At 42.1% G+C, this 25,509-nt stretch overlaps 1 pseudogene; it reads right to left on the reverse strand.

Moving 5' to 3' along the window:
• Positions 1 to 1,097: 1,097 nt before the first annotated feature.
• On the reverse strand, positions 1,098 to 1,653 carry LOC100156118 (translationally-controlled tumor protein-like; annotated as a pseudogene).
• Between the last annotated feature and the right edge of the window lie 23,856 nt (positions 1,654 to 25,509).

The following is a 25,509-nucleotide window of genomic DNA, read 5'->3' on the forward strand; positions in this document are numbered from 1 at the left end:
ATCCAGGAGAGGGTGGGTGACCATCTGTTAGGACTGCTGCAGAAGGGAGATGCATTTAGACAACTTCTAAGTTGCTTTCCAACTGTAAGATCTTAGGAAAACTTCACTGGGTGATCCTGTGGGAAAGGAATTAGACTTGTTCTGTGTACCTCTGCTCGATAGAGCAGTGCGTCTTAGGCTTTTCCATCTCAAAATTTCCCCACGTCAAGGGCAAGTGAGGAGATAGTCCTGGGAAGTCTAGGGCAGAGCCACTGGAAGCAAAATTTTGTGTCAGATCTGAAGAAGAAATTATTTGAATTGTATAGGATCCACAAAAAGATGCTTTTAATGGAAAGGATTTTAAATTAGAAAATCTTTTAAAATGCAAAGAATTCAATGTAAAGTTTCATTTCCAACTCCCCTCCCAACCCCCAATACAATCTTCATTGCAATTTGGTTCATCAGGAAAATATGTCTTATGTATTGTGTGTGGGTTTACAAATCCAAACCCATTCTCCCAGTGGAGGGGGGGCAAGGATTTATCTTAGTAGGAGAAGCAAGGCACTAGTGTTAAGACCAATGGGGAGAAGTTACAGAGAGGCAGATGTTATCCAAATCAGATGTTATCCCAATGCCAGAGGGGTCTTTTTTTTTTTTTTTTTTTTTTTTAGGCAAGAAACAAATTTATTAAGATAGGACCCTTGTGAGAGATGCAAGCAGGCAGGCATGGAAGCTCTGCCCAGAGGGGTCTTTCTAAGAGGTGCTGTTGTCCAGCAGTGGAAAGGACCCTCTAAGGAAGTAGTAGGTAAGCAGCCACTGAAAAGTTTCCAAGCAGAGATGGGTCATGGGCCTGGAAATTTTTTTTTTAGTTTAAATGCATTTTATTTTTAGATAACCTGCATGACATGTTTTTTCTTTCACTTCAAAAGCAAGGCCTCTACTCAAAAAAAAAAAAAAAAAAAAAACCAAAAAAACCAAAACCAAAAAAACCCCAAAACATTGTCAAAATAACGAGCTCAAAATGGCATCAGTCCCATTTGTCTAAGTCCTGGTGTTTTAGGGATGAAAGGCAGTGGCCAGCCAGTTATGACAACAGATGATAGGTCTGAAGTAACAGCCAAATTTGTTAACATTTTTCCATTTCTAAGCCATCCTTAAAGAAAATCATATCTGGGCTCATACCATCCTCATGGCAGTCCAGAAAAACAACCATGATATCTGGATTCATATTTTCACCAATAAAGAACAGATAGGTTTTTTTTTTTTTTTTTTTTGAAATTAGCACGGATGTGCTTGATGTGTTCAGCAGCCCCTGTCATAAAAGGTTTTACTCTTTCTGTTCTCTGTTCTTCAAGTTTCCTTTTGATTGACTTCATGTAATCTTTGATGTACATCTTGTAGACGTCTTTTGTGAAGCTGGTTTCCCGCAGGTGATGGTTCAGGACAATAGCAACACCAGTGATTACTTTGCTTTCAGGTACCTTCACCTTCGGGACCTTCAGGGGATGCATTTCCACTAATGAGCGAGTCATCAATGTTACCCTCTGTCCTACTGACCATCTTCCCCTCCTCCTCCCGACACAGCCTGTTCTCCATCTCCCAGATCTTGTAGATGTCAGAGAACATCTCATCATGTCTGCTGAGGTCCCAGTAGACAATCATGATGGCAGCTGGAGGGAGATGAAGGTGGCGCTAGCTGAACAGGAGCTCAGAGGGATGAAAAGCAGTGGCCAGCCAGTTATGACAACAGATGAGGGGGTGCGGTGAAGCTGGAGTGGTACTTGCGGGGGTGGGGGACAGGGAGTGGATGGAAAAGCGTGGCTTGGGACGTTGACAGTGGATTCCACTTTGCGAGTGCTAAACCTAGAGCAAATTCATGGTCATGATGAAAGAAACAGGTGAAAGGCAGCTCTCCCCCATTATCAGCAATAATAGTCAACATCATCCTTGCTGTGTACCACGCCCTCTTCCCAAAGCTTTAACGTATCATTCAGTTCTTAAAGTGACCCATATTATCATCACCCCACTTTCCAGATAAGGAAATAGAAGCACAGAGAAATTAATTAAATGGACCCCATGTCTCACAGCTGCTAAGAAGCAGTGCTGGATTTTTGAACGCAGATTGTCAGAGTTAGGGCTGGAGCTGGCTGTCGTGGTGCCCTCCCTGCCCTTCCTGCCTGTTCCCCCCACCTGTGCAATGCCATTCCTGTGTTCCCTGCTCTGATCCAGGAGGGCTTTTGTCCAGGGCAAGAGGACTGATGGTGAGTGGTCAGGACACCTGGACTCTGGTCTACACTCTGCCACTCTCCAGGTGACCTTGGGAGGGCCTTATAAGTTGTTTCATATGCTAATACATTATTTCTGAGTCTGCCATGGAGGCCATCATTTTTAACTTGTCTTTTACTAAAAATCAGGGATGTTGTGCCTCATCATGTAAAAGTCTCACTCTGCTGCCAGTAGAAATGGATTATAGTAAAATAGAACAAAGCAAACAGCCACCCTCACCCCCCAAACCAACCTCAAACCTACTGGAAAGTGCCTCTGTCTCCCTTGGGTTTACTATTCTAGCAGGTGGGATCCTTTCCTCCTGGGCCCTGGACCCTGTAGACAGTGTGTCTTTCTCTAGATCAGGGAATGCCTATCAAGGGGTATTTCATAGCTCCCTGCATGGACATTATAATAACAATAGTATTTTATTGGACTTCTCTTACTCACTGTGTATTTATAACCTCACAAAAACATGGGTAGATTGTACCCAGATGCTGCCTCATTCTAGTTTAAATGGCCGTGTGACTATTGATGTGACTTCAGCTGTGAATCATTTCTGGGTTCCCTCCTGCTTCAGTGGGATGATGAGGAACCTTCAGGGTCTCCCAGAGGATCTCTGCTCTCATACGCCCCCTCCCCACACAGAGGGGGCAGGAGGGGCTCCCGATATGGATCCACGTGACCACTGAGAGCTTTATCTTATCATAGCCCAGGGTAGGGGAGGTAAGTGGCACATCATTCTTTCAAGGATGCTTTTTAAATCATGAGAGGATCCCACAGGGAAATTGGGTCCTGGGAAGAATCTCACCCATCACCTCCATTTCATCTTCAGAAGAGACCCGCTTTATCTGAGAGTCAAATGCTTGGTGCTTTCCATCTGCGACATTTACCAGAGTGACCTGAGGATCTTATGCACTTTGGTGTCTGTAGCTGGCAAGAGAGAGGACAGCACTGATCTGCTGTCCTAGGAATTTTTCCAAGTGGCCTAGCAGGACTGGAACGGTTCAGAAGAAGTAGCCTGTTTACTCAACCATTCCATGATTGTCTTAAATACCTACTAAGTGGAGATACATAGATTAATATATGTAGTTATCTATCTACCTACCTGCCTCTATCAATCTGTACCTATTATCTTCTATTATCTATGTATCTCTCATCTTTTCTCTTTCTCCATCATCTATCGTTTATATCATCTACTTAGTCTACCATCTGTCAATCTATCTAATTATGTATCTATCATCTCTCCATATCTGTCTGTCTGTCTATCTATCTATCTATCTATATCATCTATCCACCTATCTGGATCTACATAGAGATATACCATTCACACTATGGCTAAGCAGTGTATTTTGTAAACAAACTTGGCAATACAGTGAGACAAGTGTAGGATCAGAGGTGGGTTCAAAGAATCATGGAGAGAGGACTGATTGTTTCAAGTCTGACAACAAGAGGAGGAGAGCATTCTAGGAGAAGAGCACAAAGGAAGTAAGGACAGAGAAGCCAAAGAGCTGCCATCACAGAGGCTTTGGAAGAGTTCTGTGAGGTCAGCAAGAAGGATGTTTATAGAGTAAGGGAAGTACCAGGACTGGAAAGACAGATTGGGTAAGATTTCGAAGGGGCTTGTCAGCCAGGCTCAGAGAGGTGGGAATGAATGCAGTGAGGAGGTGGGGGGCTGAAGGCAGATGGAGCGGATTGAGGGGTCAAGGGGGTTAAAATGGGAGAAAATGAATACTGAGAAACACATGAATATAACTAGCTAACATGTGTTGAATATTCTGTTTACTAGGCAAGGTGCTTCATTTGATCTAATACTCATTGTTACCCCCTAAAAGAGGAGTGCTATAATTATCTGTTATTTTACAGATAACAAGCCTGAATATTATGAAGGTAAATTAAATTGCCCAAAGTCACAGATAGTGAGAGAGCCAAGATCCAAACCCTGGCTATCTAACCAGGGAGAAATAACTCAAGACAAGAAATGTCAAGAAAGGAGAAGAAAGCCAATTTATTTGTCTTGAGTTATTGCTCTGATTATTTAATTACATAGCACCCACTTTTAAAATGTTTTCTTTGTCCTCAATAACCCTTCTTTTCAAAATCTTTAGTAAAATTTTTCTCTTTGCCTATACCACTTATTATTTCCTTCTCTCTGGAATCCATACAATGTTTACACGGTTCGTTGTGAAAATCTTTTTAGGATGCAGTCGTATGAAAAGCATAATGCAAAATAAAAATTAGTCTATGAAATACGCAGACAGGATAAGCAGCCTCTATTTGTGGTTTTCTCTGCACAGGTAATTTGTTTCTCAGGGGTGGGGTTTGGAGAGGATTTTCACAGTGTCTGTTTTGTTTGTCTACAACATTTCCTGAGCGGGATACTGGGACTTGTGGAAATCATGCATATCTACCTATATCTCAGGATAAATTGAGATGCAAAGCAACTGAACAAGTCCGAAAAAGAATGGAATTGCCTTGTCAGCACCATGAGTCTGACTGGTGCATCTACACGATTTATCAGTATAGTTAGGCTTCTCCGTGTATGGGTCCAACTTTCACCACCAGTGGGGTGGGAAGAGGTCGTTGTAGCGCACACATGGATGAAAAAGGTGTCCTTTCACAGGTGAGATGCTCAGAGAACAGTTGCATCCTTGCTCTTTCATGAGCTCCAAGTCTTCCCCCCAGCGGGGATCTAAGCCTGCAGTCATAGACCTTTACTGTAAACTGTCACAAAGTATGTTTTCAGGAGTGGAAGAGGTGGGCTGAGAATGCTTCTTGGCCCACACTGTGGTCTTCTACAAGCAACCAGGGGACTTCTGCTGGTTGGCTGATTGGAAACCAAGAGCCATCTGAAAGTACCGGGTCCTAGAGAGGGCCTCTCTGTCCATCTCTCACATGACAGTGTTCACAAGGGAAGGAAACACTCAACATGATGTTTCTGCAAGTCCTTAGAAGTTGTCAGAAAGGACTTCTAGATTGGGCATCTTCATAAGTGCAGTGTCTTTAAGACTATCACACCAAAGCAGAGGCAGCAGACTTGCCATCAGCTCTTGAGGAGGGCCAGTCTGCAAGGGTGCATGGCCCCTGGTCCTGAAGTCCTGGCAGAGAAGCTGAGGAAGGCTCTCTAACGCTGTAGGGACACCACAGAAGCCACCTCCAGGATCTGAGACACGAGGCATTGGCCACTCATGAAGTAGTGCAGCAACTCTAGAGAAGAAAGATTTTTAGCTGTCACACCCTGGTCTCTTTCTAGGGGAGTCAAGGGGGCCTGACTGCCGAGGGTTGAGAGGGTTTGAGAGAGAACTTAAGAGTTGCTGAGTGTAGACCACGCTTGCAGGAAATTTTATTGCCAAAAGGGTGAGGCGCACAAAGGACAGGGAATTAAGTAGCTGGCAAAGTCAATGAAAGTTTTCCTTTTTTAAGATAGAAATGATAGCAGTTGGGGTGCATGATTCAGAGTTGCATGTACCATTATGGATACATCTCAGAAGTATAATGTGGAGTGAAAAAAGCAAGTGCAGAATAGAACATACACTATGATATAATTTTGTAAAAAAATGTAAAGTCCCCCCCTAATCCCAGCCCTTCTTTATGAACATACATTTAGTAAGTATTTTTTAAAGGTCTTCATGGGACTGATGCCATTAGCCTCAGGCCAGTGGTGACCTGACGGAGAGGAAGGAAGTGAGTGGGATCACGGAAGAACATTCACAGAACATTAAGTGTATCTAAATGCTTTATCCTTTTACAAAAACAACCTGAACAACATATGGTAAATTGTTAATAATGTTTAAAGCTAGATGATGGATATGTAGCTATTTGATTTAGTCCATACTTGGCTCTTTACATTGAAATATGAGGTAATGTAAAATGAGCCAACCCAAAAATGTCATCATCAGCAATAAAGGAATTCTCTCCCACTTGGAAGATCTCAAATATAGATCCACCCGAATATTTGAGGTATGGGATACTATTTCTGAAGGTCTTTCTTTTCCTAGCTCCCTAATGCTGTGGAAACAAAAAGTTCATTCCATGCAAATGTGTTGAGTGAAAAGGTTATTAACTAGTGAATATTCTACCATCTCCCTTCCTGCCATGGGGGAGTGTCCTGGCGTATGTAGGCACCATGAGAAAATGGGGTGATTTTCTGATGATGGTTCACGTCAGTTGAGTATATCTGTACCTTTAAGTTAGAGCGATATTGACATGTGTGCACAAACAATTTTGGAGAGAAGTTAAAGCCGTGAGCTGACGTCTGAACTGAGCCACGTGACCCCACCACTGGAAAATGGAAAGTTTACCATAATGGATTTTATTTTGCCTCAATAAGTTTTGAGAAGCAGCCATAGCTGTTTTTGTCTGTTTGTTTGTTTTTATGGTCACAGTCATCTATGTTGGCCTTTGCCTCAAATTCTCTGTAGTGTTCCTGTGCTGGGTACTGCAGTGATTGGAGGGTTCTGTGATTTCCAGGGGGACAGATGAGGGGACCTAGGAAAACCAGTTCACTGGAGAAAGTCTTTTCTCCTCTATCAAGATGTGAGTTGGGGAAGCTGACTTTTCAAAGCAAGTCAGGAAACAACCTAAAACACCTCTGTGGGGGTAGATTAGGAAGACAATCTGCAAGGACGATTAGGCACACCTATTCCTTTTCTTTTGGATGCTCATATTTTCTGAAGGTCTGATACAAATGTGGTATGTCTCATAGATCAATGGAAGAAAGTTCTAGAAAAGCTGGTTTCCTTTCAATATAAGACAGTTTTTTTTTTTTTTTAATAATTGAATGCATATCAGGGCACAAGCCTGTCTCATGCAGTAGACTCCAAGGAAGTTCGAACAGGTCAAACTGGGAGGCTCCCCGTGGGTGATGTCATGGGTGGTGATGTCATAATCGGTTTCCGGTGTGCTGTTAGGAGGACGTTGTAAGAGGAAGCCTAGGTGCAAGGGTGGGGGGATTCTCTGAACTGCAGGGGCTCTCTTCCTTGCTCTTAGAGCCCCATTTCCTCTCCCTGCATCCCACCAGCTCCAGGATAGGGGGAGAACATGAGTGTCACAATCTCCCACATGATGCTAGAGTGACGCTGTGCATGTGAGATGAACCAGACACAAACATTCTGCAGATTCAGTGAAATGTTAGATGCTCATTCCTGGATGCCTGTGGGCTAATTGCTTGAGGCAGCTAAGAAGGAAAGAGCAAGTGACTGTGAAGGCCATGTTTACGCAACACCAACACCCCTTTTAGAGTCTGGTTCTGTTTTGTTCTAAGCGTGGTAGTTTAGAGCCCGGCAGATGTATTTGACTGCCCGTCTGTCACATCTGGTCTGGTTGTGGGCAGGACTGAGCTACCAGCCAACTCTTCATGACCTGTGTCGTCAGGAGCTCAGGGGCTGGCATTTAATGCTCAAGCACACAGTCCTGGCCACAGTCCAGGTGGAAGGTTGGAGTATTTTGCTTGAGGCTTGCCCGGAATGGAGCCCTTTGGAATGACCCTGACCAGATGCTCAGGCCCATTCAGAGGGAGGGATGGCAGCTGCTTTGTTATGTGAGATGAGGCTGCAGTCCTGAGCCATGGAGCTCCGGGGTTCAGGGCCCAGCCATTCAGAGTCAGGGCAGAGTCTCGTCTCAGAAGGATGGTAGAGTCTGGGTGTCAGGGGAGTTCCTGTGTAGCTAAATACTCCAGCATGTCTGACCAAAGTTCTAGAAATTCCTCCTCTTCCCAAGTGACCCTTTGTTAACTGAAACTCCCCAGACTTCCAGCACATGTTACATAGATCTGTGCCCAAGAAGAGGTGGAAAGAAGAAGCTGGCTTGGAAAGATGCCTCACTTTTCTGGCTCTTCACCTTCTACAGCCATGCCCCATGGCATTGACACCCCCTCATGCTACAGAGGAGCAGTTTGGAATGCTCCAAGGCTGTATCTGACGGAGCTCCACAGATTGCTGAAAACACAAACTATCCTGGGTTTGATTAGCAGAAACAGAAAGGGATAGTAAAAGCTGACATTATTATTATTATTGTTATTACTATTAGTTTTTTTAGGGCCACACCTGCAGCATATGGAGGTTCCCACTTTAGGGGTCAAATCTGAGCTGTAGCTGCTGGTCTATGCCACAGCCACAGCAACGCGGGATCCAAGCCACATCTGCAACCTATACCACAGCTCTCGGCACCACCGGATCCTAAACACACTGAACAAGGCCAGGGATGGAACCCGCGTCCTCATGGATGCTAGTCAGGTTTGCTAACCACTGAGCCATGGCGGGAACTCCTAGTATTATTTTTATTTAGTATTATTTTTGGACTATGTCTCACAGGCACCTCTCTTCTCAACCACATCCCCATTTACAAACAAGGAAACTGATTTAGCAGGTGAGGGCCGGACAGGTCACAGGCCCAGTAATGGTGAAGCCAGAACTGGACTTCAGATCTCTGTTCTGCCCATTACCCAGCTGCTTGCTACCTGTTGGCTCCTGGATACTCAAGTCTGGTGGGGGCTGCTTGGGCAGTAGCTGCATCCATGGACATCCAATGGCAGGAATGTAAGGGGTTTACCCCCGAGAGCTAGTGAGGAGCCTGCAAGCCTGCAAACACTTATTTTTGGAGGTGGAATATGTTACTGTAAGAAAGTCTTGAGGAAATTCATATGGTTTGTAATGGGCCCAAAGTATTAGAATAGTGATAAGGACACACTGAACAACTGTATACACAGACACACATGTACGCATTATTGTTCAGCTTAGCTGTTCATATTTTCCTCTCCTGGCTCCACAGCAGCACACGGGTTACAGGGTTCTTAGTAGATTCCAGGTGTAGAATTCTAGGCTGCTGGGAAAATGTATGGCCAGCAAGACAGCAGCCCTGTTTTCTCCTTCATGGTTTAGGCACTGGATCTATACCATGCATGTGGCCCTCCCCTCATAGTTGCTCCCAAGGATGGGGTTTCAGCTCTTTATCTGTGGATCCCCAGCACTTTGAAAAAGGAACCCAACAAATGCTTGCTGAATTAACCTGCTGCCCTGTCATGTCTCCTAGCAGATTATAAGGGAAAGGAACCATGATATGGTAAATGGTGCATCTCCATATGAACTCTGAAGGAGAAGAGTGTAGTGAATGTTTTGATGGCTTTTAGGAGAGAAATAAGCTTCTAATCATGTGGCTCTATGCATTGGTAGCCTTGGTCTTGCTACTGAAGCCCCTCCGAGCCTTAGTTTCATTCTGTGTTGGAAGGATAACGGGAGATCGTGCCTGGTGGATGCTCAGCTTTTAACATGTAACAGAAATAGTCTCTTGTGCATGGCTGCTTCTCACTGTGTGAATAGTTATCGGTGGGTGTATGAATTCTGCAGGCACTCTTCCATAAAAATAGTTAACATTTCATGCCCCACCCCCCTTGGGTGTTCTGTGGCCAAACTAGAGAAAGATCAAATGCTATTTAACAATTAGGGGGATGTGTTTTCCTTTTTCAGTGCATTTAAGCTGAACCCTATAAAATCCCATTGGTAATTTCACGTCCAACCCAAACAGCACAGATTTTCTTTTTCGGTATGTCTGAATCCCGATTCACTCAATCGATCCCAGCTCTTAGGCTGATTGGACTCAGTTGCCTTTAATGCTGGTTTTTGAGCTGCAATTACTTGCATTTGCTGCTTGTCTTTCTAATCATCAGATAGTCTCATTAACACTACCTTGTGAAATCCTCAGGATAACTCGAGGATTAAGTTGTATGATCCCTGTTGTATGGATGCAGAAAGGGCGGTTTGTGGAAGGTAAGGGAGTTTGCCCAGAGTCATAGGCTAGAAGTCGCCAAGCCATTTGAACTGCGGTGTTGTGACTCCAAAATTCAGGCCAGCTCTCTTTATACTCCAGCTGTGCCCTCCCCATCATCATCAAAGTCCTCATCATTGGCTATGGTATAAGGATATTTATATAGCTGAGCTATTAACTGTTTCTCCTTGTTTGTTTGTTTTGCTTTTTAGGGCTGCACCTGCAGCATATGAAAGTTCCCAGGTTAGGGGTCGAATCAGAGCTGCAGCTGCCGGCCTACACCACAGCCACAGCAACGCCAGATCCAAACCGCATCTGTGACCTACACCACAGCTCACTGCAATGCAGGATCCTTAACCCACTGAGTGAGGCCAGGGATCAAACCCGCATCCTTGTGGCTACGAGTCGGGTTTGTAACTCATTGAGCCACAAAGGGAACTCCTCTATTTTTCTTTATCTCTGTTGCCTCCGGGTTCTCACTTCTAACTCTTTCAGTCATTTGCACCCCTGAATTCTGCTCCAGCTGTTTTATCTTGTTAGACCCTGAAATGGAGTGTAACTAAAGGAAAAAGAGTATCTGGGTCTGCTTCACCTGTAACTTCTCCAAAGATCCCAGCCATCTTAAAATACAACAATAGCTCTGATTTCAGAACCTGGAAGGTGCTCTTTCATGACCTGCATTTCCTGTGGCACAGCTGAAAGACCTTCCATGTGGGCAGAGTAATAAACCCCCACTCAATTGCAATAAAAATTTTAATTATTCATCAGTACAATAGCTGTTAGACAAGTGTCCAATTATTATTCATCCATGGCTAAGTAACCTTCTGCTCTTTTTTTGGAGCTGTGACAAACCCAGCCCTTCCAGAAATGGCAGAGGGCTCAGATCAGAGAGAGCTTGGTGTCTTGCTTTACCCAGGATAGAAAAGGTGAGCCAGCAGCTCCCTGCTCCTGCCTGGGCCTCTTCCCTCACCTACTACCCTGGCCTGAAAACCTGGCATTAGGAAAGCTGGGAGGGAGAACTCGGCCCTGCAACCGCCAGGCTGGCAGCTGTGAGGCGCCCCGAGCCTGGGTTCACCTGGCAGAGGCTCTGGGTGGAACAGCTGCAGGGGGCCTCTTGCCAAAAGAGCAACTGAATTGCAAATGAAGCTCCGGAGAGTGGTTCTTGATTAGATCAACTCTGTGGCTTTTTCTCCTCCACAATCTGTGGCCTCCTCCCTGTGCGTCCCCTCTAAGGGCCCAGGTCACTGGGAGGACGGAGCCGGGAGGAGGAAGTGTCCCAGGTTGCAGCCTTTCACTTCTCCTTTCCTTTCCTGGCTCAGCATCCCCCCACCCGCCCCCCAGCTCTGCCTCTCTGCTCCCCAGTCATCATGGGGTGGGGGTTTCCTGGGCTGGACGGCTTTCCAGGTTTCCTTTTTTTCCTACTTTCCGCCTCCCCAAATTTATCATGAGACAGATTTTGGTCAGAAAGTCTCTTGCATGCCTCCTGCGACCCTGGGTGCCCATTCTGCACATTTGGGAGGCGTCCTGCTTCCCCACGTTTTCCCAAACATCCTGAAGCCTTGTGCACACTTGTGGCGGCTTCCACAGCCCTGGCCAGGATCTATCTCCACAGGGCTGTCCTTTCTGCCCTCCGAAGACCTGGGTGTCTCCTTATGGCTTTGACCCCTGGCTACATCCTGCCTCCCAGCCTCTTGGACCCATGCCACCTCTCACTCCTTTAAGCCTGGATTGCCGAGGCAACCTCCCACCTTCTGTGCTCTGCCCTCCATCACCTGGCCCTCCTCACCTCCCAGTCCCCTGGGCCCTGTGAACCTTCACCTTTGGGTGCTCAGCTTCCTCAAACCACTCTTCCTCCGCACCCCCCCCTCTTCCTTGCAACCTGTCTTCTAAGGAGCACCACATGTGTAACTTTCCCCACCATACTCTTCCATTTGCCCATTACTGAATCATGTCAATTAATCTCATTAACCTATAGTGGCTTTTCACCTTATTCTGAGTAAAAGCTAAAGTCCTTACCACGTCTGTGTGTGATTTCCCCATGATACTGACAATAAACCCTATCACTGTCCTTTTTCCCCCTCTCTTCTCTCCATTTTCTTGAGTCAAACCTAATCCTGCCTCAGGACCTTTGCACTTGCTGTGCCTACAGGTTATAATGCTCTTCCACCAGAGAGTCAATGCCTCACTCCCTTGTTTTTCCATAGCCATTCTATATACTGTAATACTCGCTTTCCCTCTCCCCACCAAACTATCTTTTAAAAGCACTATTATATTAAGCTAACATAATAGATATTTATTGTTTATTTATTGCCTACCTTCCTCTGTTAGTATATAAATGCCACAAGAACAGGGACTTCGTTTTCATCACAAATAGTGGAACGCTTTGGTTGAATTGGGTCCTCCCACAAATTCATAGGGTGAAATCCTAATCCCCAATATAAGGGTATATGGAGCTGGGGTCTTTGGGAGGTGATTAGGGTTAATGAGACCATGAGAGTGGGGCCCTCCTGAGGGGATTAGTGCCCTTATAAAAGGAGACACCTGAGAACCTGCCTTCTTTCCCTCCCCATGGGAGAAGGCAGCCATCTGCAAACCAGGCAGCAGGCTCTCTCTAGAACCTGACCGGGTCGGCACCCTGATCTTGGACTTGTAGCCAGCCCCCCAGAACTGTAAGTAGTAAATTCCAATTGGTTAAGCCATCCAGTCTGTGGTATTTCTTTATGGCAGCTGGAGCTGAGACATGGAAGTTCACTAAGTCCTTGCTTAAATGGATGTGTCAATGCCCTCATCTAGGGCGTGAGAAGAGGAAAGCTGGGATTTTGTGGTTGGTTGTTTGCTCCCTGTTACTGCTTCTGCCCTTGCATGAAGTCCTTCCTGTTTTGAGGCCACTGCTGTTTGCCATCACCCGCCGTCTCCCTGTAACTCTCTCATGGAGAACCGTGGAAGCTGACTCCCTTCTTCCTCTTCCTCCACCCTAATTTTTAGCATCCACATAGAGGATCTGCCTCTCAAACAGCTTCCTCCACGTCAGTCTCCTTAACTCCCCTGCATGGCACCTCGCATGGGAATTTGTCATTCCCACATGGAGAACCTTCCGACTCCTGGTTTCATGCTGTGACCATAACATCCACCCTCTGGCTCCCTTCCCACTACATACGTGCCTTGACTTTGTGGCGACTCCTTGGCTCTTGGCTCCTCTCGGATTTCTTCCCAGTCAGTAAGCACCAGAGTGGTCACCAACTGTCCTTTGGGGATGCCACCGAAAATGCCACCTGAAGAGGTGGATGGGGCTGAAGCCCAACCTACACTTTGCTCAGGAAGCTGTGCAAGGGGGGAATTTGGGGGGGAGGGGTCAAGGCGTTGTCCCTGGAAAAAGGAGCACCTTTATTTTCCTCTAAGGGACAGGCCTTGCCAGTCATGTGCCCATAGGACACTTAAAATCATGTCCACAGAGGCTTTGTGGAGGCTGCAGCAGCCTTGATGCACCCTAAGTGGATGGCCACTCCTCTTTCTGTACTTCTTGAAACCTTTCTCCATGGTGCAAATACCAGCCTCCCAATTGGGGCTGCAGAGGGAGACAAAACACACACACACACACACAGACACACACATTCTCTGTCTCCCTTACTTCCAAGGGCAGATGCATGGTTAAGTTCCACCAGCTTACTGCACCTGCAAGAGATTTTGACCCAAGACTGGGTTATACAGAGAAGCTGAGCAGGGACACCTCTTCTCCTGGCAGGAGGGCAGCTGAGGGCGTTTGGTTCTATAACTGGCAGCTGTGGTGGCCAGCCTCTGAGCTAAAGCTTCGTGGTTATAGCAGATGCTCGGCCCCTCTGATGACGGGTCTATCCTATGGACTGTTGGAGGGTTGTTTTTGGACACTGAGTCAGAGACTCTTTCTTTATACCTCTCCGTGATTTTTTAGAGCTGTCTGTATCCCTCTCTATTGAAGCCAGCTGAAATGGATTCAATTCCAACTAGGACATTGCCCACCATAGGTCCCCTCTCCTCCGCTCTCCTTCCCAAGTCCTGTGATATCTGAGCCTCTCTCACCTCCATGTCCTTGCCTTCCCCACTCGCCCTTCCTCTGCCCCTGCCCAACAAAATACCTGTCCCACTCTGCTTTCTTTCTACCCCTGCACAGTTTAGCCCTTTGTGGGAGGAAATCACAGAGCTGGGTTGACCGTCAACCTTTGTGTCTCAACCTCAACTGGGTAATTGTGGAGACCCAGCGATCCTTTTCTTTCTCTTGTGTCCACCTCCCACTCTCTTCAACTGCAGTGTAAAACTTTCACTGCTCCCTACATATGTGGCTTCTTTCCTCTTAACAAACAGCCCTTTAACTGTCTGTCCTATTCACCCCTCACCCCTTCCACACTCGCAATCCTACGCACTCTCCCTACATTTCCTTAATGGTCAGGACATGAGGCAGCCCTTCTGCTTATAGGCAACTTGTCCTTGACCCGATCTCCTACCTTCTCTGGACTTTGCTTCATCATCATTGCTGTTTGATCCAGCATCTTCTGCCCTTCTTTCCCTTCTCAAACACTAAACTACATTAAGTTAGTCTGCAAGTGGATTATTTTGCACGTGAATTGTTTCCTCCTGTGTTCTCAAGCTGAGGAGAGGATTTAGATGTGAGTGAAGAATGAGGAAACCCTACACAGTAAATTGTGTCTGTGATTTTTGTGGGGGTAAACAGATTAGCTGGCAGCCAGCAGAGATGGCCTTTTGTCCTTGAAGAGGTCAAGAAGGGTGATCAAAGAAAACAATTTCAGTTGATAGGAATTTTTGAGAAAACCTTGAGTCTGGCTGAGGAGGACGGTTCTAGGCTCTATCTGTGTAATGCCTATTAATGTCTGTCTGTCAGCTCCTCCACCCCATTATCACTTCTCATTCCCCGCTGGATCTTTCCCCTGAACCTCTCATTACACTTGATTATATTCTCCCTTGATTCTCCTGCTAGCATATTCAAACTCCTCTGAAAACTCACTTCTCCTTTTGGTCTCTGCTTCCTCACTCCTTCTGCTCTTTATTTCACTTCAATTTGTCTTCCAAACCTCATCACTCTACCGAAACTCTTAGGCTAAGGTCAAATGCAATCTATGTACCAAATGTAAGGACCAATAATTTTTGTTGAAGTATAGTTGATTTGGAATGTCATTAGTTTCAGGTGTACAGTAAAGTGATTCAGTTTATATATATATATTCATATGTATATATACATTTATATATATATTCATATATAGTCACACACATATATTCATATTCTTTTATATTGTTATTATAAAATATTGAAAATAGTTCCCTCCGCTATATTGTTAAATCCTTGTTGTTTATCTATTTTATATATGGTGGTATAAATCCGTTAATCCCATATGCCTGACTTATCCCCCCACCTTTACCCTTTGGGAACCATAAATTTTTTTTCTGTCTTTCTGTTTTGTAAATAAATTCATTTGTATTATTTCTTTGGATTCCACGTAAAAGTGCTGTCATATATTTGTCTTTCTCTGTCTGACTTTACTCAGTATGATAAATCTCTAGGTCCATCCATGTTGCTTCAGATGGCAGTATTTCATTCTTTTTATGGCTGAGTAATATTCCACTGTGTATATTTACTACACTTCTTTATCCGTTCTTCTTTGGATGGGCATTTAGGTTGCTTCCATGTCTTGGCTATTGTAAATAGTGCTGTTATGAATGTTGGGGTGCATGTTTCTTTTTGAATTAGAGTTTTCCTCTTTTCTGGCCCAGGAATGGGATTGCTAGATCATATGGTAGTTTGCTGGATCATTCGGTAACTCTATTTTTAGTTTAAGGAAGCTCCATTACTGTTTTTCATAGTGGTTGCACCAATTTACATGCCCACCAATAGTGTAGAAGTGTTCCATAAAGGTCATTTTTTATTTGTCATCTTCCTAGATTTTCCTGCCACCTCTGACCCTTTGGAAGTCCCAGGACACCTGGATACTAAAGTCCTGGTTCTTTATGTACGTCCATGATCACATTGGGTTCACAGGCTCCTCTACTTCACATCACAGCCTTACAGGTTGGCATTCCCCAGGGTTTTTCTTGGCCAGTTCTCTTCCCTCTGAACTCTAAGTATCATTCTCTGTCATTTCTACAGCTAATGACTATGTGTTGGTGACGCACAAACCTGCCAAGCACTGCTAGAAAATTATACAGAAGAAAATTATGGTGGGGGGGGAGGGAGAGGGTTTGTTTTAGCCTAAGACAAAAATTTTTAAATTTATTGAACTCCTGCCATTTATTAGTCACCTTTCACTGGGACGTTACACCACTTTTCCCAAGTCACTCCTTTCCTGAGGCAAAGACTTCAAAGTGAAGGCTGGGAAGTGGCCAACTGTTGGTTCACTCCATCTCTCTGCTGTCCCTAGAGTTTCTCTGCACATATTGACACTAGTTAGACCCATTATAGTCCTGGGGACTGTTCTCTGTCTCTGGAGAGCTACCATCAATTAGATGGAAGACTTGGCTTTGAGAATGAGAGCTACATCTTATATCTGTAATCTACCAGCCCAGTCAGGCCACTCATGGTCTATATGTCTGCTGAGGCATAATTGGGGTGCCCCATTATGCAGCATCAGAATTTGTCTGTTGGAGTTCCCGTCGTGGCGCAGTGGTTAACGAATCCGACTAGGAACCATGAGGTCGCGGGTTCGGTCCCTGCCCTTGCTCAGTGGGTTAACGATCCGGCGTTGCCGTGAGCTGTGGTGAAGGTTGCAGACGCGGCTCGGATCCCGCGTTGCTGTGGCTCTGGCGTAGGCCGGTGGCTACAGCTCCGATTCATCCCCTAGCCTGGGAACCTCCATATGCCGCGGGAGCGGCCCAAGAAATAGCAACAACAACAACAAAAGACAAAAGACAAAAAAAAAAAAAAAAAAAAAAAAAAAAAAAAAAAAAAAAAAAAAAAAAAGAATTTGTCTGTGAGCACTGGTTCCCTGTGGAGGGAGCTAGAGGGACCTAATGCCTTTAAGAAGGGCACCATCACCCCCCTCAAGTTCCCTTCCCCCAGCACGAATGTTCTCTGCCAGACACTTGTCCACTCAATAACCTCTTATTTGGCTTGTTCTTGTCCCCCACCATCTTGAGTGCATGACTTTCTCTTTGAAGGCAGAGGCCATGGGGGTTACACATGACATATATGACACATTGCTGGGGTAGAAAGATAGGGAAGAATGAGTCCAGAACATGAAACAGAAAGAGCATGAACTCTTGAGTCAGGCCAACCTCTATGTGAGTTCTGATCTGTTTACAGATTGTATGACCTTGGGGGTTATGTTTATCTGAGACCACATTTGGTTAACTATTATAAGAAAATAAAAATTCACTTTATCACATGGGGGTTGCAAAAATTAAAAGAGGAAGCTCAGATAAAGCACTTGGCATTTATTAAATGCCTCCAAATGGTAGCTGTTAGTAGGCAGATGCTTAATAAATATTTCTTGTTCCTGTTGCTTCCTCCCTGGAGAATTCACTCAGCCCTATGCTTCATCTCTCACATCTGCATAGTGAATAATTACTCTCTACTGGTTGCATTGCACACTTGAGCATCTAGATGAATATTGATACACATGTTTTTCTGTTTATGGTTTGTATCATGAAACCCTAGTGTGAGATTCCTAGAGTAGGGATCATATCTTAGAGCTTTGAAACCATGGCCTGCATAGTGTCCCAATCACATGAAATACTCAGTAAATATTTGATGGCACAGGTGACTAACATTTCACCTTAGACTATAATCAGCCACATGTTGGAGTAAAAATACTCCCTTAGCCTTCACTCCTTATTCTGCTGCCCTTGCTCTCCACGTTCCCTTTCACAGCCCTAACTCCACCCAAACTGGGCTCGACTGTGGTAGCCTAGGCTGGAACAGATTGCTGTGCAAATACTTGGCAAAGTAATAATCTATTTGTGGATAAGCAGAAATTGGCTGCATTCGCAGAGTTATGAACTGTCACTATTAACACCCGTGAGTCACTAACATCATGGTGGGCTGAGTGATTTTTTTTGTGCAGGCTTACAGGGCATGTTATACTAAAAATGCCACTGTCCATCTGTCTAATTAGTGTCTGTTCCATTGATGTCACAGATATTCAAATGAGGTTCTTTCTTCATGCCAACACACACAGGAGCTTTATGTAATCCCCACATCCCACATGTGGGTGAGGTTGAGGTATCTAATAGTGGTATTTTTTTTTTTTCCCATGGTTTCCAGGACAAGCTATGGTAGGATGAGAGAAGTTAAGGAGGAAGATTTTAAAAACCAAACTAATCTTGTGTTTCTGTTCCTAAGCCAGATCACTGGACTCACATCCTAGAAATGGAAGCTGTGAGGACTAGAGGAGGAGCAGATGGCTTGAATGGACCCTAACCCAGTCATATTCCAAGCCCCTGAAATGGCACTTCATTGACTATGCTGCTTTCATGACCACCTTCTAAATAACTCCCAAGTTTCTCTTGTGATCAGGTCTACTCCAGAGTATTTAGGAAGAGAATTCTGGGGAATGTGGTCCAGCTTAGCTGAGCTGATACAGTACAAAGTCTGCAGAGAGTTAGCTTGTTTAGCATCCTAGAAAAAGAAAACCTTAGAGGAGGGAGAGGAAGCATCAATCATAATCTTTCAATTGTGAAAGTAGTTCTTCCCCACGCCCTTTGAAATTATTAAACAATCTGTGGGTAATACTTTGAGATGATGTGAATATTAACAAAGGTGACAACCACCAACAGAAGTTATCCAGTGGTTTTAGCATTTATTGGTCATCTCTGTCCTTATGTTAAGGCTGTGTTTAGTTTTGTAAGAAATTGCCAAACTGTCTTCCAAAGTGGCTGTACCATTGTTCATTCCCACTATCAGTGAATGGGAGTTGCTTCTGCTCTACATCCTTGCCAGGGTTTGGTGTTATCAGTGTTTTGGATTTTGTCTCTTCTAATAAACGTGGACTGTCATCTCATTACTGTTTTTAATATGCAATTCCTTCATGATATATTGATGTTGAATATTTTTTCCTTTGCTTACTTGCCATCTGTACATCTTCTTTGAGGTGTCTGTTCAAGTCCTCAGGCCAATTAAAAAATCAAGTTATTTTTCTATTGTTTAATTAAAAGTTCTTTGTATATTTTGAATGAGTTATTAGATGTTTCTCTTGCAAATATTTTCTCCCAGTCTGTGATTTGTCGTCTCATCTTCTTGACATTATTTTTCACAGCATAATTTTTAATATTAATGAAGTCTAGCTTATTCATTTTTCATGTCTCATGCCTTTGGTGATGTGTCAAAAAGTCATCACCACGTCTAAGGTCATCAGATTTTTCTCCCATTATCTTCTAAGAGTTCTTTAGTTTTGCATTTAGCATTTCTATCTGTGATCTATTTTGAATTAATTTTTTCATGAAGTATGTAAAGTTTTTTTTTGCATGCAAATGTTCAGTTGTTCACCATTTGTTGAAAAAACTGTCGTTGGTCCATTTTATTGCCTCTGCTGCTTTTAAAGATCAATTGACTATATTATGTGGGTCAGTTTCTGGGCTCTCTATTCTGTTCCACTGATCCACCCAAGAATTTCTTTTTTGGGTATGTACTAATATAAATGGGCAATGTGTTTGTAATACCAAAACCTACTTGTTCATTGCTTTTATGTAGAAAAGCGATCAATTTTTTTATTTTTATTTATTTTTTGTCTTTTTGCTATTTCTTTGGGCCGCTCCCACGGCATATGGAGGTTCCCAGGCTAGGGGTCCAATCGGAGCTGTAGCCACTGGCCTACACCAGAGCCACAGCAACACGGGATCCGAGCTGCGTCTGCAACCTACACCACAGCTCATGGCAACGCCGGATCGTTAACCCACTGAGCAAGGGCAGGGACCGAACCCGCAACCTCATGGTTCCTAGTCAGATTCGTTAACCACTGCGCCACGACGGGAACTCCCGATCAACTTTTTAATGTTAACCTTGTGTCCTGCAACGTTGCTATAACCCCTGGTTAGTTCCACAAGTTTTTGGTTGAGTCCTTCAGATTTTCTACATGGATGATCATGTCATCTGTGAACAATGTTTTATTTTTTCCTTTCAAATACATATACCCTTTATTTCCTTTTCTTGTCCTATTGCATTAGCTAGAACTTCCAGTATGATATGGAAAACCAGTGCTGAGAAGGGACGTCCGTTCCTTGTCTGTAAGGTTAATTTTTGATATTTGCATTCAATTTTAGGCTTTACTTAAAAATTTTTCTATGCCTATCATCTTAAATTCTTATGCCTTCTATCCCATTCTCATCCACTCTCTCTTGGTAACCATTTGCATTTATTTCTGGGTTATATTTTTGTGTTTCTGTTTTAAAAAAATAAGCAAATATGAATACTCATTTTTATTTCCCCTTCATTCTTAAACAAAGGGTGAACTATATACTTCTGAATCTGGCTTTATTCACTTCACAATATATTCTGGAAATCATTAATATCAACTCACAGAGATCATTCACATTCTTTTCCAGTGCTGCATAATATTCTATTGCAGGGATCCACCATAGTTTATTGAATCAGGTGCCTCTGAATAAATATTTAGGCTACTTCCAGTATTTTGTTATTATGAATGATGATGCAGTTGCGTAACCTTATATGTATATTACTTTGTTTTTGTTGAAATAGATCTTCAGGGTAAATTTCTAAAGTTGTGATTGATCAAAAATAAATGTATATTGTTTTATTGGAAATTACCAAATTCCCCTCCATATTGGTTATACTGTTTTTCTTTTCTATTTGCAATATATGACCATCTGTTTTCCTACAACCTCAGCAACTGATTGTGTTCTCAAGCATTTGAATTTTTGCCATCTTGATAGGTGAGAAATGGTCATTATGGTGAAGTTCAGTATCTTTTCATGTCCTAAGGCAGGGCTTTCTGTTTTTTTTTTTTTTTTTTTTTTTTCAATTGGGGTATAGCTGATTTACAATGTTATATTCATTTCAGGTGTACAACATAGTGATTCAATATTTTTATACATTATACTTCATTTAAAACTATTATAAAATATTGGATTATATTTCCTGTACTGTACAATATATTTTTGGAGTTTATTTTATACGTAGTAGTTTTTAACCTCTTAATCCCCTCTGTCTTACCCCTCCCCACTTCCTCTCTTCACTGGTAACCACTAGTTTATTCTTTATATTTGTGAGTCTGTTTTGTTTTATTATACACATTCATTAGTTTTATTTTGTAGATTTCACATTCAAATGATAATGTACAGTATTTTTCTCTGATTTATTTCTCTGTGCATAATACCCTCCAGGCCCATCCATATTGTTGCAAATGACAACATTTCATTTTTTAATGACTAACAGTCCTGTGTGTGTGTGTGCATGTGTGTATAGAATCTCACATAGTTTTTATCTATTCATTTCTCTCATCTGTGGATGGACACTTAGGTTGCTTCCATATCTTGGCTATTGTAAATAATGCTGTGATGAATGTTGGCTTGCATGTATCTTTTCAAATTAGTGTTTTCATTTTCCTGGGTATATACCTTGGGGTGGAATTGCTGGATCATATGTAGTTCTACTTTTAGTTTTTTTGAGGAACCTCCATAGTGTTTTCCATAGTGGCTGCACCAGTTTACATTAGAACCCACAGTGTATTAAGGTTATCTTTTCTCCATATCCTTGCCAACATTTATTATTTGTGTTCTTTTTTATACTAACCATTTGGACATGTGAGGTGATATCTCATTTTAGTTTTGACTTGAATTTCTTTGATTGTGATATTGAGCATCTTTTCATGTGCCTGCTGGCCATCTCTATATCCTCTTTGGAAAAATGTATTTTCAAATCTTCTGCCTATTTTAAAATAGGATTGTTTCTTTGATACTGAGTTGTATGAGCTTCTTATACATTTTAGATATTAACCTCTTGTTGCTCATTCACTTGCAGATATCTTCTCTCATAGTTTGTCTTTTTGTTTTGTCAATGGTTTCCTTTGCTGTGCAAAAACTTTTTTTTTTTTTTTTTTTTTTTTGCTTTTGTTTCCTTTGCTTTGGAAGCTGATCCAAAAATGTTGCTATGATTTCTGTTGAAGAGTATACAGCTTATGTTTTCTTCTAGGAGTTTTATGTTATGTTTACTGGTCTTACATTTAGGCATTTAATCCATTTTGAGCTTATTTTTGTATGTGGTGTAAGAAAATGTTCTAATTCATTTTTCTGCATATAGCTGTGGAGTTTTCCCAGCACCATTTGTTAAAGAGATGATTTTTTCTCCATTGTATATTCCTGCCTCCTTCTTTTTAGATTAATTGACCATGATTGCATGTGTTTATTTCTGGGTTCTCTATTCTGTTCTATCGATTTATGTGTCTATTTTTTGTACCAGCACCACACTGTTTTGATTAGCTTTGTAGTATGGCCCAAAGTCAGGGAGTGTAATACCTCCAGTTGCGTTCTTTTTTTCCTCAAGATTATTTTGGCTATTTGGAGTCTTAGGTTTCCACATAATTTTTAGAATTATTTGTTCTAGTTCTGTCAAAAATGTCATGAGTGTTTTGATAGGGATTGCATTAAATCTGTAGATTGCTTTGGTAGTATATTTTAACAATATTAATTTTTCTAATCTATGAACATGATCTTTCCAGTTCTTTGTATATTTTCAGTTTATTCATAATGTTTTATAGTTTTCAAAGCATAGGTCTTTCACCTCCTTGATTAAGTTTATTCCTAGGTATTTTCTTCTTCTTCTTCTTCTTTTTTTTTTTTTTTTGTCTTTTTGCCTTTTCTAGGGCTGCTCCCTTGGCATATGGAGGTTCCCAGGCTAGGGGTATAATCAGAGCTGTAGATGCTGGCCTATGCCACAGTCACAGCAATGTGGGATCCGAGCCACGTCTGTGACCTACACCATAGTTCACAGCAATGCCGGATCCTTAACCCACTGAGCAAGGCCAGGGACGGAACCTGAAACCTCATCATTCCTAGTTGGATTCATTAACCACTGTGCCATGACAGGAACCCCTATTTTTTTCTTTTTGATTCAGTTGTAAACAAGATTGTATTCTTGCTTTCTCTTTCTGATAGTTTATTATTAGTGTATAGAAAAGCAACAGATTTTTTATATTAATCTTGAGTTTTGTCAAATGCTTTTTCTTTTTTTTTCTTTATTTTTTTACAGAATAAAATACATACGTTTACACACAATTACATTCACACAGATTATTACAACATGGATCTTAAGAAACAGATTGACTCCCACTGGAGAAGTGGAATGGAAAATATGCTGAGACAAATAGGAAATTTATTCTATACTTTATCTCAATTTTATGGCTTTCATCTTTACTACTTAATTTTATCTATTACATTTCAATTTTTCTTTAAAAATTAGCATTATATTAAATTGTTATATTATGCAACTAAAATTTATAAAGAAGAAAGCCTTATATACCATTAAATATTTTATATAGCATAGTAAAAAGAATAACAACTGGTAAGCATAACAAAAATAATACACCCTCTGAAAATAAGTAAAATATAAAATGCATAAGTTGGTTAAAAAAACAGTGTAACTATATAAATATATCCTCACAATTTGTTCCATCTCATTGATTCTTCAATAAAGGCATTACACCATTCTAGGTGATGTGATAAACAAGACATTATAGACTTTACATTGTACCATGGAGAGAAATGGTTATTAATCATACAATTGTGGAACTGTATTATTTAATTGTACAGTGGCATTATTTAATTATAATTATCACAAGTTCTTTGATGGAGAGGAAATCAGAATCAGATCTAAGAAGACTTCAGCATTCCAAGAATGATGTCAAATGACCCCCTTCATGGTGGATTATGCACTTATTTACTATGAGGTGTATTTCTTCTCCAGAGATTCCTTGTTTGTGTATCAATTGTAGAGTTTTGGTTTGCAGTTATTCTGAAGTTTTGATATAAGAGTCTATATGTATATGAGATTGTTTTAAGTTGTTGTTCTCTTAATTGCAAGTTCATCTCTGGTGTCCCGCATTTGTACCCATCTCTTCTCATGATTTCTGATTTTGATGGTATAATTGTGCATGGATGATTTCGTATCTTTACTGGTGAGCCTTGTCATTTGTGGAATTTTTGTTTCCTGTTGCTGATCTTTTCTTTCCTGCCTAGAGAAGTTCCTTTAGTATTTGTTGTAAGGCTGGTTTAGTGTTGCTGAATTCTCTCAGCTTTTGCTTATTTGAGAAGGTTTTGATTTCTCCTTCAAATCCGAATGAGAGCCTTGCTGGGTAGAGTATTCTTGGTTGGAGGTTTTTTCCTTTCATCACGTTAAGTATATCATGCCACTCCCTTCTGGACTGCAGAGTTTCTGCTGAAAAATCTGCCGATAACCTTATTGGGGTTCCCTTGTATGTACTTGTTTCTTTTCCCTAGCTGCTTTCAAGATTTTCTCTTTGTCTTTAATTTTGGTCAGTTTGATTATTATGTGTTTCGGTGTGTTCCTCCTTGGGTTTATTTTATATGGTACTCGTTGTGCCTCCTGGATTTGAGTGAGTGGTTCCTTTCTCATGTTAGGGAAATTTTCGGCTATTATCTCTTGGAATATTTTTTCTGTCCCCTTCTCTCTCACTTCTCCTTCTGGCACCCCTATAATACGGATGTTGGTGCGTTTAACATTGTCCCAGAGTTCCCTGAGACTCTCTTCATTTTTTTTTCAATCTTTTTTCTCTTTTCTGTTCTGCATCCGTAATTTCTTCTAATCTGTCCTCCACCTCGCTTATTCATTCTTCTGCCTGTTATTCTGCTGTTAGCTGCTTCTAGTGAGTTTTTTATTTCAGTTATTGTATTTTGCATCTCTTCTTGTTTAAGTTTTATATCTTGTATCTCTTTGGTCAGTGTTTCCTATAAGTTATCCATCTTTGCCTCCAGTTTATTTCCAATGTCTTGCATCATCTTCAGCATCGACAGTCTAAAGTCTTTTTCCTGGAGGCTGAGAATCTCCTCATTGCTTAGCTGATTTTCTGGGGTTTTTCCTTTCTCCCTCATCTGAGTTATAGTTCTCTGTCTTTTCATTTTTATAGCTTTTTGGTGTGGTGACCTTTTTATAGATAATACAGCTATAGCCTCTCTTACTTCTGGTGTCTGCCCCCCTTGTCTCAAATGCTTTTTCTGAGTCTATTATTGAGATGATCATATGACTTATCCTTCCTTTTGTTAATGTGGTGTATCACATTGATAGACTTGCAGATAATGAACCATCTTGCATTCTTATAATAAATTCCTCTTGCCCATTAGGTATGACCCTTTTTATCTATATTATTGAATTTGGTTTGCTAATATTCTGTTGAGGATTTTTGTATCTATACTCAACAGAGATATTGAACTGTAATTTCCTTTACTGTAGTGGCTTTGTCTGGTTTTGGTGTTAGGGTAATGGTGGACTTGGAGAATGAATTTGGGAATGTTCCCCCCTTTTCAATTTTCCGATTAGTTTGAAAAATATAGGTA

Source organism: Sus scrofa, chromosome 5 (genome assembly GCF_054392235.1).
Source record: "Sus scrofa isolate SSC_HxYL_T2T_F1_AM1 chromosome 5, Sscrofa_HxYL_maternal_Yorkshire_Landrace_v2.0, whole genome shotgun sequence".
Lineage (NCBI taxonomy): Eukaryota > Metazoa > Chordata > Mammalia > Artiodactyla > Suidae > Sus > Sus scrofa.